The sequence below is a fragment of the Ascaphus truei genome, chromosome 20 (assembly GCF_040206685.1).
Source record: "Ascaphus truei isolate aAscTru1 chromosome 20, aAscTru1.hap1, whole genome shotgun sequence".
In the NCBI taxonomy this organism is placed as follows: domain Eukaryota; kingdom Metazoa; phylum Chordata; class Amphibia; order Anura; family Ascaphidae; genus Ascaphus; species Ascaphus truei.
The window spans coordinates 11,913,750-11,931,723 of record NC_134502.1 but is presented as its reverse complement, the minus strand read 5'-3'; the positions used below and the strand labels follow the sequence as shown (position 1 = coordinate 11,931,723).

The 17,974-nt window shown below is 46.5% G+C and overlaps 2 protein-coding genes across 4 annotated transcripts in view; one reads left to right on the top strand and one right to left on the bottom strand.

Moving 5' to 3' along the window:
* The window catches only part of TAP2 (transporter 2, ATP binding cassette subfamily B member), a 67,290-nt gene extending 55,890 nt beyond the window's left edge, over nucleotides 1–11,400 (bottom strand). Inside the window, exons 1-2 of one of the 3 annotated variants that reach the window (XM_075578001.1) lie at nucleotides 10,923–11,400; nucleotides 7,175–7,205 (exon numbers count right to left, since the gene is read on the bottom strand). The gene's annotated coding sequence lies outside the window, so the exon portion shown is untranslated. Of the gene's footprint in view, nucleotides 1–7,174; nucleotides 7,206–10,918 lie in introns of all 3 variants that reach the window. The other 2 variants (XM_075578000.1, XM_075577999.1) reach the window with 2 other exon arrangements.
* The window catches only part of TAP1 (transporter 1, ATP binding cassette subfamily B member), a 34,512-nt gene continuing 27,492 nt past the window's right edge, over nucleotides 10,955–17,974 (top strand). Inside the window, exon 1 of the mRNA XM_075578038.1 lies at nucleotides 10,955–11,262. The gene's annotated coding sequence lies outside the window, so the exon portion shown is untranslated. The remainder of the gene's footprint in view (nucleotides 11,263–17,974) is intronic.

Here is a 17,974-nt window from a genome sequence, read left to right as displayed (position 1 = left end):
GTGGCCACGCCCCCGCCGGCGGTTCAGCCAATGAGGGCGAACCAGCCGCGGGACATCATGGCCACGCCCCCGCAAACCTACCGCCACACCCCCTCCCGTCACAAACTTTCTCTCTCCCCTCAGACCGCAGATCGCGGACTAGCGCTGTGCATGCGCCGCCCCCCCGCCGGGCGCGTGCCACAGTGCTGACTGGGGACTCAGCCTAAAGCCGCGCTGATTACAGATGCAGGGGGTATAGAATGTCAATAGGGGAGTGTCCTGTCTTTTTTTTTTTCCATTTGAAATCCTACTGAGTGCGAATAGCTGTGCGGCTATGAACACTGTAATGTCAATAGGTTTCTATGCCTTTATTCACTGGATAAGCATCATAAAGTCTTATAGCTCAGTGGTTATGCTCCAGGTCATTAGCAGAGTGGACCAGGGTTCGATTCCTGGCTGGGGTGTTTATTTTTTTCCATTTTATTTTCTACTGAGTGCGAATAGCCGTGCGGCTATTTGCACTCAACTGTGAATATCCACTGCCGTATGTGTGCGCATGTGCACATTTGTATGTGTGCGCATGTACAGTATATGTGTGCACGTGCGCATGTATATGCGTGCGTGTGCATATATATCTATATCATACACACACATACATACACACCTAAGCTCCGCAGGGCCCTGTGCCTGCAAAATGTCTCTGTAAAGTGCTATGTAAAACTAACAGCGCTATACAAGAACAAGCCATTATTAATTTTAATAACACACACATTGAATTGTACAAATTCACATTAAATTAAATATACATATTGTTTACAGTATGATATATACAGATTTGATTTTAAATGAGTTGTTAATATTTAACATTAACTTCACACGTGCAATGGAATAAGGTTTAATTAATTAATTCTGAGCTACTCTCCTTTTTTTCTGCTGCTGCTGCTGCTGCTCTGTCAGTTCTGTGGGGAAGATCATGTGACCAGGCAATGACTGATACATTTGTGCTCATGCTCCTGAACGGCTGTGGAGGGGGCAGGACTCACAAAGGGGTGTGCCAGAGCCTGTTACAGAAAAGGAAGGGGCTGTGCCTTTCTAAAGGGTTGCTATAGAAACAAAAATGCTCGTTACATTAGAATACATTAAAAATTGTCTTTCAAAGTGGTTTTTAAAAAAAAAAGAAAATGCTACAAGTATTTTCTCACAGTACAGAACTGATTTATTTTAAAAAAAAACACACATGCAGGATATTGACTGAACTGCAGCTTTAAGCGATTACTATACCAAGACAAATTTCCCTAGCCAATTCCAATCTGGCTTTCGTCCCAAACACTCCACGATAACTACCCTCCTAAAAGTCTGCAATGAGATCCAGTGTGGAATAGAACTGGGGCAACTTATAGTACTGGTGCAATATTCCTAGGTTTTGCAAAGACTTTTGATACTGTTGATCAAGTTATCTTGCTACAGTAAACAAACTCCAGTGCTCTGGAATAGGGAAACATGCTTTAAACTGGTTTCATTCCTATCAGGGCCTGTTGTCAGGGGTAGATATGCTTTTAATAAACGTCAAACCTGCCATTACCCCTACCTGTCAGTAATACATCTGTAGTGGCTGGAGCGGCTCAGTGAGTAAAGACACTGACTATGACACTGAGTTCCCTGGTTCAATTCCCAGTGTTGGTTCCTTGTGACCTTAGACAAGTCACCCTATCTCCCCATGCTTGAGGCATCAAAAAACATAGATTGTAAGCTCTACAGGGCAGGGGCTGGGTCTGCAAAAAATGTCTCTGTAAAGCAGCGCTACATAAAAACTAGCAGCGCTATACAAGAACAAACAAGTATTATTATATGTAGCCATGTTCCAGCACTTCAGGGACCAAGGGGTTAATTTTTTTTCCAGTTAGGAATGTTGCAAAGTGGGCTGTGATCTTCCCAAGTAACTCTAAGGCCTTGTTCAGGGTGCTGGCTTCGGAGGGAGGGCGTGCTGCCGTGCGTGCTGCCGTGAGAAACAAAGTATTCAATTTGAATACTGGTTGTCAGGGTAGCAACTGCCCTGTCTCCGAAGCCAGGAGTTGAAGCTGGCTACAGTTTCAAGAAATGAAAATTTCGTTTTTTGGAGCTGCAGCAGCGTCACTGGGACCTAGGCAGCCAATGAAATCATTCTTGAGAATGATTTCATGGCTGCAACCTCGATACTTTACCTGCCGTGTGTAACCCCGCCCCCTCCTCAACGCTGAAAAGTCTGCTGGGGGATAAACACAGATCGCCCAGCAAACTGCCGCACTGCCTCCCTCCCGCCCTCCCTCCAACTCCTGCAGCTGGCACCCTGAACGAGGCCTAAGGCCCCGGACATAGTGCACTCAGCGTCGCTGAGCTGGGCTGAGCCGCGCTGAACAGATGCACAAAGCCCCTGCATCTGTTATCAGCGCGGCTATAGTTTCTCCCTCCGCATGCGTGCTGATGCGTGCGGAGGCTGAGAAACTTCCTCGAGACAGGCAAGTTTGAAATTTGCCGCTCCCATCCAATAGGACTGCAGCCGGTCCCGCATTACTACAGAGCCACCAGAGATGTGTGTATGTGTGTGTGCGCATGTGTGTGTGTATGTGTGTGTGTGTGTGCTTGTGTGCGTGTGTGTGTATGTATGTACGTGTGTGCGTGTGTATGTGTGTGTATGTATGTGTGCATGTGTGTGCGCGTGCGTGCGTGAATATATTTATCAAAGTTGCACAATGTTAATAAATAATTTATTCTCACATGTCTTTTTTTTTTAAATTTTAAAATATTATATAATACACACACACACACACACACACACACACACACACACACACACACACACACACACACACGTTAACCAGTGACACACAAACACACAGACCACTTCAAAGTGACACACACACACACACACACACACTGACAGCTACCAAGTGACACACACAGTGATACCCGCCTCCCAAGCGCGCTTGCTGTCTCCTCTGCCAGGACAGCAAAAAGCTCCTGGTAGAGCGAGCGGCAACAAGCAAGAGCGAGCAGCACCTAAGTGGTTACTATGTCCCAGGCCTTAGCATGTAAGGCTACAGCCCCGCTGTCTGCGGTGCATGTGCGCCTGCCATCGCGTCGCACTTACTATAAGGGCACGCAACGCTGACAATACATTTGATTTCAGGCGACGTTGCGTCGCCGGCAATATAAATGCAGCCTAAGACACACTTGCTCAAAGAAGCATTTGAATAGCACTATGGATAATACTGAACACATGATACATAAAGCTTGGCCCCCTGCAGACGCACTTACCAGAACTACCTCCTACGGTCTCTGTACGTTCTGGCCTCCCGTGCACAGCTCTGCCCGCCCCCAGGTTTCCCCGCACGCAGCCCTCGCCCCTTTCCCCCCTTCCCCTACCCCCCAGTTTGCGCCCCGCTGGGCTAGGCTATATATGCATACAACCATAGCCTCTCCAACCTTGAACACATACTTCAGTCTAACTTTTTGAGACTTGATACGGTAATTGGATTTCCCAAACAAACTGTTTTTAAACACTGACTGTAACAATGGTATTTGGGACCAAGGCTAAATTTCTAAAAAACCTACAGTATGCCAAACTAGGTGTACTTTACAGGAACAAATCCTCCCTAAGTCTGCTGGTCAGAAAGCGTATCACACAGCAGATGCTAATGCCAATTATCGACTGTGGGACATAGTATACAGCTTGACACCCCAAACCCACCTTAGCAAACTTTATACCCCCTACAATTCAATATGCCGTTTTGTTCTCCAATGCAACTACAATACACGTCATTGCGAAATACTGAAAGAACTACATTGGTCATCACTAGGGTGACCAGATTTTCAAAATGAAAAACCGGGACACATTTATAAATAATTTTTTTAAACAAATTACATCACATGACGCACCCCGTTGCCATGACAATGAGACACTGACGTCAGGCGGTGACATGTTGCCATGACAATGTGGTATCACGTAATGCCTCGGCGCCATAATGCGTCCCGTTGTCATGTCAACTTGATGCCCCGTGACGTCACGGACCGTCTCGTTGTTACGGCAATGGGCATTACATGACGTTGCGCAGCCATGTTGACGAGGGGAGGATACAGCCAAAGGCAAGATAAATATATAATAAATAGAGCTAAAAAATGTTGTTATCTCCAGGTTAGCCTTCAGTGAAGGCGGCAACCCTGGTTGCAGTGTGTGTTTCTGTATACAGAGGTGGGCCCTGCAGTGTGCACATGTGTGTATAGAGTTGGGGGCTGCAGTGTGCGTTTGTGTGTATAGAGTTGGGGGCTGCAGTGTGCGTTTGTGTGTATAGAGGTGGGGGCTGCAGTGTGTGTTTGTGTGTATAGAGGTAGGGGCTTTGCTTGGGCCCTTCAACTCTTACAGCCAGGGCATTGTTGGCCAAGAATGCCCAGTTCGGAGGGGATAATTACTACTTCAAAAATGTATTTATTTTCGATTCTTAAAATAACACAAACTCTCGTCTCCCCCCCTTCACTCCCTTTCTCTCTCTCTCAGCTCCCTCACCGTGTATGTGTGTATGTGTAATTAAAATAATAAACAAATTAAAATTAAATAAATAATTGACAAATTTAAATTAAATAAAAAAATGTAGGCATTAATTAAAATTAAGACATTTTAAAAATGTGACATTCCTGACCTTGTATGTACATTACACTTTGCAAAATAGGGTCTCTTGCTGTCCTCGTGGCAGTCAGTGACATCACTGCCATGCAGGGTCGCAGACAGCTTTCCCGGGGCCCAGGACCAACGTTTCCACCGGGGCCCCCCACCCACGTTTCGGCGGCCTTGTGAGAACCCCCCCTTCTCACATACCACCTCACTCTCACCCCACCTTACACTCCCCAGTCACCCTTTCCTTCCCCCCCTCTTACACCCCCCCATGTATTTTTCTCCCCTCCCCACACTCAACCTCCCTCCCCAATATACGTGCACACTCATATCTCCCCCTCCTCATACCTCCCCCTCCCCATATCTCCCCCTCACCATATCTCCTCATTCCCCCCCCAAATCATATCTCCTCATACCTTCTCCTCCTCATACCTCCCACTCATATCTCCCCCTCCTCATATCTCCCCTTCCCCTCCTCATACCTTCCCCTCATACCTCCCACTCCTCATATCTCCCCCCCTCATACCTTCCCCTCCTCATCTCCTCAGTCATATCTCCCCCCTCATACCTCCCACTCCTCATATCCCCCCCTCATATCTCCCCCTCCTCATACCTTCCACTCCCCACATCTCCCTCCCCTCATACCTTCCACTCCCCACATCTCCCCCTCCTCATACCTTCCACTCCCCACATCTCCCCCTCCTCATACCTTCCACTCCCCACATCTCCCCCTCCTCATACCTTCCACTCCCATCTCCCCCTCCTCATACCTTCCACTCCCCACATCTCCCCCCTCCTCATACCTTCCACTCCCCACATTTCCCCTCCTCATACCTTCCACTCCCCACATCTCCCACTCATCTCCTAATATCTCCCCCTCCTCATATCTCCCCCCATCCCTCCTCATACGGTATCTCCCCCTCCTCACACCTCTCCCTCCTCTCCTCCTATGACACACAGAATAGACAGGACACACACAGAACAGACAGGACACACACACAGAGAACAGAAAGGACATACACACAGAACAGAAAGGACACACACACAGAACAGACAGGACACACACACAGAACAGACAGGACACACACACAGAACAGAAAGGACACACACACAGAACAGAAAGGACACACACACAGAACAGAAAGGACACACACAGAACAGAAAGGACACACACACAGAACAGAAAGGACACACACAGAACAGAAAGAACACACACAGAACAGAAAGGACACACAGAACAGAAAGGACACAGAACAGAAAGGACACACACACAGAACAGAAAGGACACACACAGAACAGAAAGGACACACACAGAACAGAAAGGACACACACAGACAGAGTGGGCACCCTCAGAGGCAGGGGGTGGAGAGAGGTATGAGGGGACACTCAGAGGGAGGGAGAGAGGTATGAGGGTGAGAGACGTAAGAGGGGGTCACCCTCGAGGGAGGGGGAGAGGTATGAGGGGGCACCATGAGAGTGAGGGAGAGAGGTATGAGGGGGGCTCCCTCAGAGTGAGGGGGAGGAGAGAGATATAAGGGTGGGGGGGAGAAACCTAATGAAAGATAGATTGTTATTACTTGCACCCACAGAGAAGTAGCCAGCAGCAGGTACACAGCTACAGACACCGCTGCACTGAAATCATCTCCACAGGAGGCGGGGGGGGTGTTATGTATAGCAATCAGAGACAGGGAGGCAGACTAACAGAGGAAGTTTCAGAACACACACACACCACCCCATCCCATCCGCCGACCCCCCGGTACTAAGCCCCGCCCCTGGCACTCTGACCTCCAACCAATCCCCTGCGTCTACTTTAAAGCCCCGCCCCCGGCATTCTACTATTGAAAAAAAAAAAAAACTTCACCGCTGCCTCCCCCGTGCACCGCCGCCGTCCCGAGCACGGGACCAGGGGCAAAACCCGGGACATTTCCGGGACGGACCGTCACCCGGGACAGCCCAGAAAAAAACGGGACTGTCCCGACAAAACCGGGACGACTGGTCACCCTAGTCATCACTTGAGTCTAGGCGCAAAGTTCATCTCTCCTGTCTTGCCTTCAAATACTTTCTGGACAAACTACCCCCGTCTATCTGAACAAGCTCCTCACCCCTACCACATGCAGCACTTTTCATCTGAGATCTGACGCCAAAAGACTGTTCATGGTCCAAAGGTTCAACAAAGTATCCGGCCGTTCCTCCTTCTCTTATCGTGCACCCCAAAACTGGAACTATCTACCCGAGACTCTCACAGCCGCCACCAGTCTAAGTTCTTTCAAAACTAAAGCTGTCTCACATTTTAATCTGGTCTGTAACTGTTGCATACGCCTATAATATATATTATCTTTAACTGTGCATGCAATGTCTTGTATATAATGTATTCCATGTTTACTTATGCAACTATTTATTTGTAACCCTGTATTATTTGTCATCATAACTCTATGCCCAGGACATACTTGAAAACGAGAGGTAACTCTCAATGTATTACTTCATAGTAAAACATTTTATAAATAAATTAAATAAATACATTCCCAAATCCAAAGGATATATGTCAAATACCTGGAATGAAGCCACAAATGAATGGTAGATTCTGATGGAATAATTAAAGGAGAAGGATAATTAGTACCACATACTGTAAGAAAATTGCATATCCAGTGAGGAAATTATGAACAATAAGCCCACAGAAAGAACAAGAAAGTTAATGCCCTACTATAATCAAAATCTATTTTAAGAGCTATTGGGTGATAGAGATATGAAATAGAGAAATTAGCGAATAGAGATACTATTGGCTACATCTAAAAATAAACACTCATCTAAAAATCTGTTGGGTCTCACCCAGGATAACTATCCCGTTTATTTTACATATAAAAAGACCACCACTCCCCAATACATATAAAAAGACCCCCACTCCCCCAATACATATAATAAGACCCCCACTCCTCCCCAATACATATAAAAAGACCCCCATTCCCCCAAATACATGCCACGGGCAGTACAAAGGACTCGGGCCATCCCTTAAGGCAGTAGGAAAGGAAATTTCACCAGCAACAAAGGAAATGGTTCTTTACAGTAAGGGCAGTTAAAATGTGGAATTCATTACCCATGGAGACAGTGATGGCAGATACAATAGATTTGTTCAAAAAAAGGTTGGACATCTTTTTAGATGGGAAAGGTATACAGGGATATACCAAATAAGTATACATGGGAAGGATGTTGATCCAGGGATTAATCCGATTGCCAATTCTTGGAGTCAGGAAGGAATTAATTTTTCCCCTTAATGGGGTTTTTTGTTTGTCTTCCTCTGGATCAATAAGTAAGTATAGTGTGACAAACGGCTTACTCCGGGGCTCCGCCGTCTGTCCGGGACTGTTAGAACACTTTTTTTAGGGTAGGTTAAATAACGGGGCGTAACGTGCTGTTCCTTTAAACAGGCTATGCCTGGTTTATTCAGTCCCAGGCACTGAAACTGCCATAGTGCATACAAAAGAAACACAAGCAAAACAAAAGCCTGCTCCCCTGAGCAATAACTTTAACTAAGGTTTTCCCTGACTCAGGGTTGGACTGGCTTTTCCACTTCCAACAACAAAAATAAAGAACTTCGCAGTTTTAGAAAAAAGGAGCAGAATGATTTAACCTGTTTGGGGAGATGCTTTTCCCCTCTCTGCTTCCAGCAGCCTTCCTGCCTCCAGGCTCTTGGGGAGAGGGAAGAGGAACCAGGAAATCAGTCTTAAATACCTGATTTCTAACTAGCAGGACAGGTGACAGAAATCAGACAGCAGACAAACTCTGGTCTGGATCCCTCATCCCTCAGTTCCAGCACTTGCCAAACTGTGGGATGGAGTGCATGTATTATGAGGCTGCACTTTCCAGCCTAAACAAGATAGAAACTGTTCAGTATCCTGGGAGCCCTATATATGGAATTTATTACCAACCCCTGGTTTCTGTCACAATAGATATAGGATAAAGTATCTGTTGTCTAAATTTAGCACAGCACCTGGCAACTCTAAGCACGTTCTGCACGTTATATGGTGGGTATCCGTGTTTTTCATGCTGCAACTAAATACATTTGATAGCTTTTAGACTAAAACAGAAAGAGAAACATTATTTATTTCAAATTATTATTATTAGAAATCCTGTGCTATTAATGAATAAATCAGGGACATACTGTACATCTGTAATCATGAAAAAAAAAGAAAAAAAAAAGATATATATAACACACACACACACACACACACACACACACACACACACACACACACACACACACACACACACACACACTCTATAGATATGGCTGAAATACCTCATTCTCCTTTCTTTCCCATCTGGTCCATGAAGAAACTCACAGAGATTTCCGTCACGTGGCAGGCTAATAAACGGGCAGGCAGGAAGGGTTAATACTTTCCCAGCCCAATGCATTACTGCCCCCTGGCAATGAAAGGGTTATGAAATCCAGTCTGCCAATGTGACGCAGTGAAAATCTGCACAGGACTACGGCCGGGATAATTAATAAATCAACCAGACATAACATACAGAACACGTGATGTAATTATACATTATACGCCTGTCCTACACACATCATACCTTACTGTGTGATGCCAACAACCAATAGGATAAACAGGAGCGGTGACATCACTGGTTGCCAGAAAGAGCCCTGCATTAATGACTGCTCAGCCCTAGGGCTGGTTCTATAGTGCGGGTGCGCTACGCCGTGCATGGCAGTTTTAGTTGGCTGAGGATAGCCAGCCATTTTATAATAGGGCCGCGCACGCGCACGGCAGGCAGCTTGGAGCGGACTGACAAGGGAGAAGATGAGGAAATTAATGATTTCGCGTTGCTACCGGCGCTGTTACATAGTAGATAAGGTTGAAAAAAGACTTACGTCCATCAAGTTTAACCTATGCTAAATTTAGACAACAGATACTTTATCCTATATCTATACTTATTGATCCAGAGGAAGGCAAACAAAAAACCCCATTAAGGGGAAAAATAAATTCCTTCCTGACACCAAGAATTGGCAATCGGATTAATCCCTGGATCAACATCCTTCCCATGTATACTTATTTGGTATATCCCTGTATACCTTTCCCATCTAAAAAGATGTCCAACCTTTTTTTGAACAAATCTATTGTATCTGCCATCACAGTCTCCATGGGCAATGAATTCGACATTTTAACTGCCCTTAAAGAACCCTTTCCTTTGTTGCTGGTGAAATTTCCTTTCCTCCAACCGTGGGATGAATAGATCTTTTGAAAGCTCCTTGTATTGTCCCCGAATATATTGCATATCCCCTCTTAGACGACTCTTTTCTAATGTAAATAAATCTAATTTAGCTAGCCTCTCATAAGTTAGATTGTCCATTCCCTTTATTTATTTTTTGGCTCTTCTCTGCACTCTCTCTAGTTCCATAATGTCTTTTCTTAGGATTGGTGCCCAAAATTGTACTGCATATTCAAGGTGTGGTCTTACTAATGCTTTGCAAAGGGGCATAATTATGTTTACTTCCCTTCCATCCATTGCCCGTTTAATGCAAGGTAAGATCTTGTTTGCCTTTGCAGCTACTGCATGACATTGGGCACTATTGCTAAGCCTGCTGTCTACAAGCACTCCTAAATCCTTCTCCATCAAGGATTCTCCCAATTTATCCCCATTTAATTTGTAAGTCGCCTTTTTATTCTGTAATGTATGTATGTATGTATGTATGTATGTATGTATGTATGTATGTATGTTTGTGTGTGTGTCAGTTAAATAAATAAAAATTATTTTTATTGCAACATTTTTTATAGAACGGCCCTTAGGCTGCGTCCCCACGTTAACTTACATATACATATACATATACATATACATATATATATATATATATATATATATATTAGTTCCCGCTCACACAGAGCGCGGGCACACACACTCACCTCGCTGCAAAATGTAGCAGTGTCGACGCGTGCAGCGCCGCAGGCACTTGAGGAACTACCATAGGGAATCAGGTAAGAGTCCCAAAAGTGCACGCGAACGCAAGCACCATGAGCTTGGCCTAACAACGCAGCTCCACGGCTAATTAACCCCTCCTCTGCTAGAGACCTTGCGCTGCAGAGCATCGCTCCATTAACCCCTCGCCAGCCAGAGAACCTGCAGTGTCGCTCCATTAACCCCTCTCCTGCCAGACTGTGCAGAGCGTCGAGAGAGAGAGAGAGAGAGAGAGAGAGAGAGAGAGAGAGAGAGAGAGAGAGAGAAGGAGAAAAGAGTGATATAAGAGAGAGAGAGAGAAGGAGAAAAGAGTGATATAAGAGAGATAGCTGATTGGACTCACTGTCTGTCTGTGCGGATGGGGGAGATCAGAGCCTGAGAGGATGTCCTGTAATCAGAGCTTTGTCTGGAGGGTCTGAGCTCTGACTGAGAGAGGTGAAGAAAGCAGCCAGGAGTCCAGCACGCTGAGCTTTATAGGAGGGATCAGAGCTTTAAAGGAGGGAGCCCGGTGGGGAGAGATTGCACTGAACTGCTTTCACTTTCACTTCTGGGCGCGTTATTAATGTGTTCCCGGAAACACAGGGGGATTTCCAGCTCTGCTCAGAGACAGATATACACGCAGATATAAAAAGGCAGACAGCTCCTGTATAAGGGATCAGACAGGAGCCTCTTGTGCAGAACAGGTCAGTGACGGCAACAGGGCTCTGACCCTCAGCTCTCCTCCTCTCTCCTTCTGTCTCCCTCTTTTCTTCCTGGATAATTACACTGTCACCTTCCAATGCTTCCTATTCGGCCCCACTCTTCTCTGCTCCCTATTCTCCTGTCCCCATCCCCTCTTCTACTCTCCCCCCTTCTTCTCCTCTCCACCCCCCTCTTCTCCTTCCACACTCTTCTCCTCCCCCTTCTTTTCCTGTCTCTTGTCATCTCCTTCCACCCACTCTTCTCTTCTCCTCCCCTCTCCCCTTCTCTCCCTCCCTCCCCCTCTTCTTCTCTCCCTCCCCCTCTTCTTCTCTTCCCCCCTTATTCTCCTCTCCACCCCTTCTTCACCCCCTCTTCTCCTCTACCCCTCCCCTCCCGTTTCCTGTCCCCCTCCCCTGTTCTCCTCTCCCGTTTCCTCTCCCCTCTTCTCTCCCCCCGTTTCCTCTCCCCTCTTCTCTCCCCCTGCTCCTCTCCCCTCCCTCTAATCTCTTCTTCTCTCTCTCTGCACCCCCACTTTCTTTCTCTCTGCCCCCCTCTCCCTATCCTTTTCCAGCTCCCTCTCCTTACAACCTCCTCTTCTCTCTCTCTCAGCTTCCTCATCTCTCTATCTATCTCTCTTCCTCCCATCTCTCCCTATCTATATATATATATATATCTTTATCTTTCTTTCCCCTCTCTCTTGCTCTTTCCCTCCCCCTCTCTCCTCGTCTCCCCCTCTCTCCTCGTCTCCCCTCCCCCCTCTCTCCTCTCCTCCCCCCTCTCTCCTCTCCTCCCCCCTCTGATCTTCATTTGAAGTTTTAGCAGCGTCACTGGATCCACCCGGCTTTTTTTGCAACTGTAATAGCTGACGGAAATATTCGGTGATCCACTGCTCCCGCTCTGTCTCCTGCTGATCATATTCGTCATCCAAGGGAGCGCTCTTTTCTGTTCGTGCCGAGTTCAGGCACCCCCACCATTCTTGGGGTGTTTTGTGGGTGTGACTCGGTTCGGGTTCCCCGTAAGAGATGTCTTCCTCTTTATTGGCCTGGAAGGGCCACTCTTCCGTCGGGTAGGGTTCATTACAGCAGCGGTGCGCAAACTGGGGGTCGCGCCCCCCTGGGGTGGCGCAAGATTGTTTAGGGGGGGCGCAGGAAGCAGCGGCGATATTGCCAGTAGCAGAGGAAAAAAAGCCGTCTGCAGCGGCAATTTTTCTTTTGGCCATTAGGTGGCGCTATGCTACAGTACACAGCAAAATTTCCTTGCTTCCTGTATCAGCGTGTGTGACATGGGGAGAAGGGGTGAGTGAGACTGGCACATGGGGGGTGAGTGAGACTGGCACATGGGGGTGAGTGAGACTGGCACATGGGGGGGGGGAGTGAGACTGGGACATGGGGGGAGTGAGACTGGGACATGGGGGGAGTGAGACTGGGACATGGGGGGGGGGAGTGAGACTGGGACATGGGGGGAGTGAGACTGGGACATGGGGGGAGTGAGACTGGGACATGGGGGGGTGGGAGAGTGAGACTGGGACATGGGGGAGTGAGTGTGAGACTGTGGCATGGGGAGGGTGTGAGTGGCATGAGGGGGGTGAGAGTGTGAGATGGGGAGGAGGGTGAGAGTGAGTGTGACATGGGGAGGGGGGGTGAAAGAGCTACATGGGGATGGGGATGAGAGAGACACTGGCAGGAGGGAGAGAGACACACAATGGCTGGAGGGAGAGTGTGAGAGAGACACCGGGTGGAGGGAGAAACAATAGCTGGTTGGAGAGTGCAAGAGAGACACTGGAGGGAGGGAGAGGCAATGGCTGGAGGGAGAGGCAATGGCTGGAATGAGAGTGAGAGACAATGGAGGGAGGGAGACACTAGGGGGAGGGAGAAAGAGAGAGAGACACACGGGGAGGGAAAGAGAGTGGGGGAGACACTGAGGGGAGGGATAGAGAGGGACTGGAGGGGGAGTGAGAAATACAGGGAGTTGGAGAGATTGGAAGAGGAGTGTGAGACTGGAAGAGGGGAGAGAGTGAGAGACAATGGGTGGAGGGAGAAAGAGACACACTGGCTGGAGGGAAAGAGAGTTGGGGGGATGGAGGGGGAGACACTGAGGGGAGGAATAGAAAGGGACTGGAGGGGGAGTGAGAAATACAGGGAGAGGGAGAGACTGGAAGAGGGGAGAGAGGTCCTGAGAGGTTCTAATGTGGCGGGAAGAGAGAGATTAATAATACAGCAGAAATGGGAACGCTATTAGACAAATATTATAATATTTATTTTTAAGTTATGTAGTCTCAGCTATAAATACTTTTTTTGTAGACGCGTGGCGGGGGCGTTACAAAGCTGGTTCGCCCTCAATGGCTGAACCAGCTCACGTGCACTGACGTCATGTGATTTTGATTACATAAGGCAGGGGGGGCCCGAGAAATTGTATGGATTAAAAGGGGGGCTCGGCATAAAAAGTTTGCTCACCCCTGCATTACAGGAACGCTGCATCTTGTCCTCCATTTTTAGGCTATCAGGTGTAATTTTCTTCCTGACCTCAGGAGGCGCTATTGCAGTGGGCATATTTTGCTTGTAGAGATTGTAGCTCTCACAGGCATCTCTGTAGACTTTTCTTTTTTTGGGTAATCTCTTATTAGGTATGCTGAATGTGTGGTTGCTAGGTAAAAAAAAAACTTCTGTTTGCTTTACACCATTTATTTATTTATTTATTTATTTATAAAATATTTTACCAGGAAGTAATACATTGAGAGTTACCTCTCGTTTTCAAGTATGTCCTGGGCACAGAGTAAAACAAATAATACATGGTTACAAATACAGTTACATAAATGAACAAGGTATACATTTATATACAAGACATTGCATGCACAGTTAAAGAAAATATATATTATGAGCGTATGAAACAGTTACAGACCAGATTAAAGTGTGAGACAGCCTTAGATTTGAAAGAACTTAAGCTGGTGGTGGATATGAGAGTCTCTGGTAGGTTGTTCCAGTTTTGGGGTGCACGGAAGGAGAAGGAGGAACGTCCGGATACTTTGTTGAGTCTTGGGACCATGAATAGTCTTTTGGAGTCTGATCTCAGGTGATAGGTACTGCATGTGGTAGGGGTGAGGAGCTTGTTCAGGTAGCTGGGTAGCTTGCCCAGAAAGTATTTGAGGGTGAGACAGGAAAGGTGAACTTTGCGCCTAGACTCTAGTGATGACCAATCTAGTTCTTTGAGCATTTCGCAGTGATGTGTGTTGTAGTTGCATTGGAGAACAAAACGACAAATTGAATTGTAGAGGGTGTCAAGTTTGCTAAGGTGGGTTTGAGGAGCCGAGCCATATACTATGTCTCCATAGTCAATAATTGGCATTAGCATCTGCTGTGCAATACGCTTTCTGACCAGGAGACTTAGGGAGGATTTGTTCCTGTAAAGTACCCCTAGTTTGGCATAGGTCTTGGTTGTCAGGGTATCAATGTGCATCCCGAATGTTAAGTGGGAGTCAAACCATAAGCCCAGGTATTTAAAACTAGTGACAGGTGTTAGGGTGGTTTTAGCGTTGGTTCTAATCAGGAGCTCAGTCACTGGAAGCTTTACAAATTTAGTCTTGGTCCCAAATACCATTGTTACAGTCTTGTCAGTGTTTAAAAACAGTTTGTTTTGGGAAATCCAGTTTTCGAGTCTCAAAAAGTCAGACTGAAGTATGTGTTGGAGGTCAGAGAGGCTATGGCTGTGTGCATACAGGATTGTGTCATCTGCATACATGTGTATTGAGGCTTCCTTACAAGCTGTGGGAAGATCATTAATGAACACTGAGAAGAGTAGGGGCCCCAGAACAGAGCCTTGCGGGACACCACAGGTGATATCCAGGGGGTTGGAGTTAGAGCCTGAGATGGACACATGTTGGGATCTTCCTGATAGGTAGGACTGAAACCAGTTTAAAGCATGTTTCCCTATTCCAGAGCTCTGGAGTTTGTTAAGCAGGATAGCATGATCAACTGTGTCAAAAGCCTTTGCAAAATCTAGGAATACTGCACCAGTGAGTTGTCCCCGTTCCATTCCACACTGGATTTCATTGCAAACTTTTAGCAGGGTAGTTACGGTGGAGTGTTTGGGACGAAACCCAGACTGGAATTGGCTAGGGAAATTTGTCTTGGTGTAGAACTCGCTTAATTGGGAGTGGACACATTTTTCCATAACTTTGGATAGAATTGGGAGAAGTGAGATTGGCCTGTAGTTTGAGACAGTGTTTTTGTCCCCACTTTTGAAGATTGGGACAACTCTGGCAGTTTTCCAGGTCTTAGGGATATGGCCTGCAGACAGGATAGAGTTGACTATGGACGCAATTGGTTTGGCAATGGCTGGGGCACCAAGTCGTAGGAACCTAGATTGTAGTAAGTCGGGTCCACATTGGCTGCTTAGTTTTAGTTTGAGGAGCGCTTGTGTAATCTCCTCTTCAGATACTGGGCTAAATTGAAAATTGTGGGCAGTGTTGGGAGGGGGTGGGACTATAGGGGTACTCCCAGGATGAGATTCAGGTTTGGGGTTTGTGCTGCGTTTCGCTAATAAGTTAGTGGCACACCCCACAAAGTAATCATTGAATGCATTTGCAATGTCAGTGGGGTTTGTCAGAGTAATATCCCCCTTAGTGATATTACTTGGTTGTTGATGGTTAGGAGGCTGGAATATATTGTTGATAACCTTCCAGAAATTAGCTGGGTTTGATGTATTCTGGAGGAGATTGTCAGAGTAATATTGTGCTTTTGCATGCCTTGTTTGCCTTGTGCACACGTTCCGCAGGCATCTGTAGTGATTGAGATCCTTGGTAGTGCCAGTTACTTTGTAGCTTTTCCACAAGGCATCCCTGAACTGGTAGAGTGCTATAAGGTCAGGTGTAACCCATGGAAGGTGGGCCCCCCGTACCCTTATTTTGCGTAGTGGAGCATGGGTATCGCAGAGTTTTAAGAACTCGGATTGGAAATAGTCGAGCGCAGAATCAGGGTCGGGAATTAAATCGATTCTGTGCCATGGGCAGTTGGTAAGGTCATCCAGAAACTGTTGTGGGTTAAAGTTTTTAAATGTTCTAGTGAGGAGAACTTTGGGGCTTGAATGGGGCGGTTTAATTTTCCTTACACAGTACACTATTGCATGGTCACTGAAAATGTCAGGAAGGATGCCAGAGGATTGGATTCTGCTGGGGTTTGAGGAGAGAATCCAGTCTAGCAAGGAATGGTTATGCGACTTCAGGTTTATTCGTGTGGGTTGGGAAATGAGTTGCGATAGGTTAAGTGACTTGAGTTGTATCTGGATTTTGTGGTTTTTAGGGTCAAGCCAATTGAAGTTGAAATCCCCAAGAACTAGCAGCTCACTCTTCTCATTCAGAGAGGAAATGGAGGCAAGAAATTGGGTGATATCAGTCAGGGATTGTAGAAGGGCTTTAGGGGGGCGGTAGATGCCAGCAAGCAAGATGGGCTTAGAAAAGGGGAGGCAGATTTTGCCAACTAGAGTTTCAAAAGAGGGTGGGCAATGTAGCAGTGTAAATTGTAAGGTGTCTGCAATATAAAATAACACCCCTCCTCCTCTCTTTGACCTATCTCTCCTAAAAATGGAGTATCCCTGAATGGCGATATTTGCATCAGGGGTTTTAGAGGATAGCCATGTTTCTGTAAGAACGATGGCTTTGGGTTTATGCATAAGGCACCATGCCCTTAGTTCGTCTAGTTTGGGCAGCAGGCTCCGGATGTTTATATGGGCGACAGATAGCCCTTTTTGGAATTTAAAGGTGGAATTCTCAGGGGCATGGGACAGAGCTGAAATGGGAGGACCTGGGTTAGTTTCAATATCACCTGCTAGAGAGAGTAATAGTATGAGAAGAAATTTGGGTAGTTGTTTACAAGTTGTAGATTTGTGGTGTTTTCCATTAGAGTGAGCAGTGGTTGGTGTGCTGGTTTTTAGAGTTCTCCACCAACATTCAGTAGATAGTGCAAGGCTTTTGAGTAGTCCAGGGTGTATGGTGATGTTGGGTGTGGGCCAGGATGGAGGAGTTTGTAGTGGATAGAGGGAGTAACATCTCCATGAGGCCAGGAGAAAGAAAAAAGTTAGAAGACATAGCAGGTTCATGATGCCAGAGGTAGGCAGTGTTGCATGGAGCTGTTATGAGCAGAGTGAGTGTGTGCAGACTAAACAGCAGGGGTGAACCTGTACCTTGTCATGTGTTTTGCTGCATTGCAATGCTAGGGTCAAGTCAGGGTTTCAGTGTTTTGTGCAGTCAGTTTTGGGAGAGGCTGCAGTGAAAGAAGTTGTAAAGGGGTGGGGGGTTAAACTATGCAGGCTAACAAGCATGGGATCATAGTGTGATCTGAATAGCTTACCATTTGTTGTCTTGAGTTAAAGAGTTTGCAGAAAAAAGCAGTCCCCAGTCACCTCTAGTCAAACTGTAGTCTAACTGTATCACTTAAAAACCTCACTTTGACTGCCTCACTGCCTAATGCAGTTCCTGCCCAATGCAGCTGAGCTGTTAGTATTATACACAAAAAAAGGTCACATGACCCTCCCCCTCCCCAATCAGTCACCTTGTTCCATTTGTTCAATTAACAGCACAGAGTTAAGAGGAAAGGAAAAAAAAAAAAAAAAATACTTTTTACATTTACTTGCTAGGTGCAAACCCTCCGCTTCAGCAACAGAATTTGGTTTTCTGCCTGAGTTCAGTAATTTTCAGTCTCATCTTTGGCTATTATGGCATTC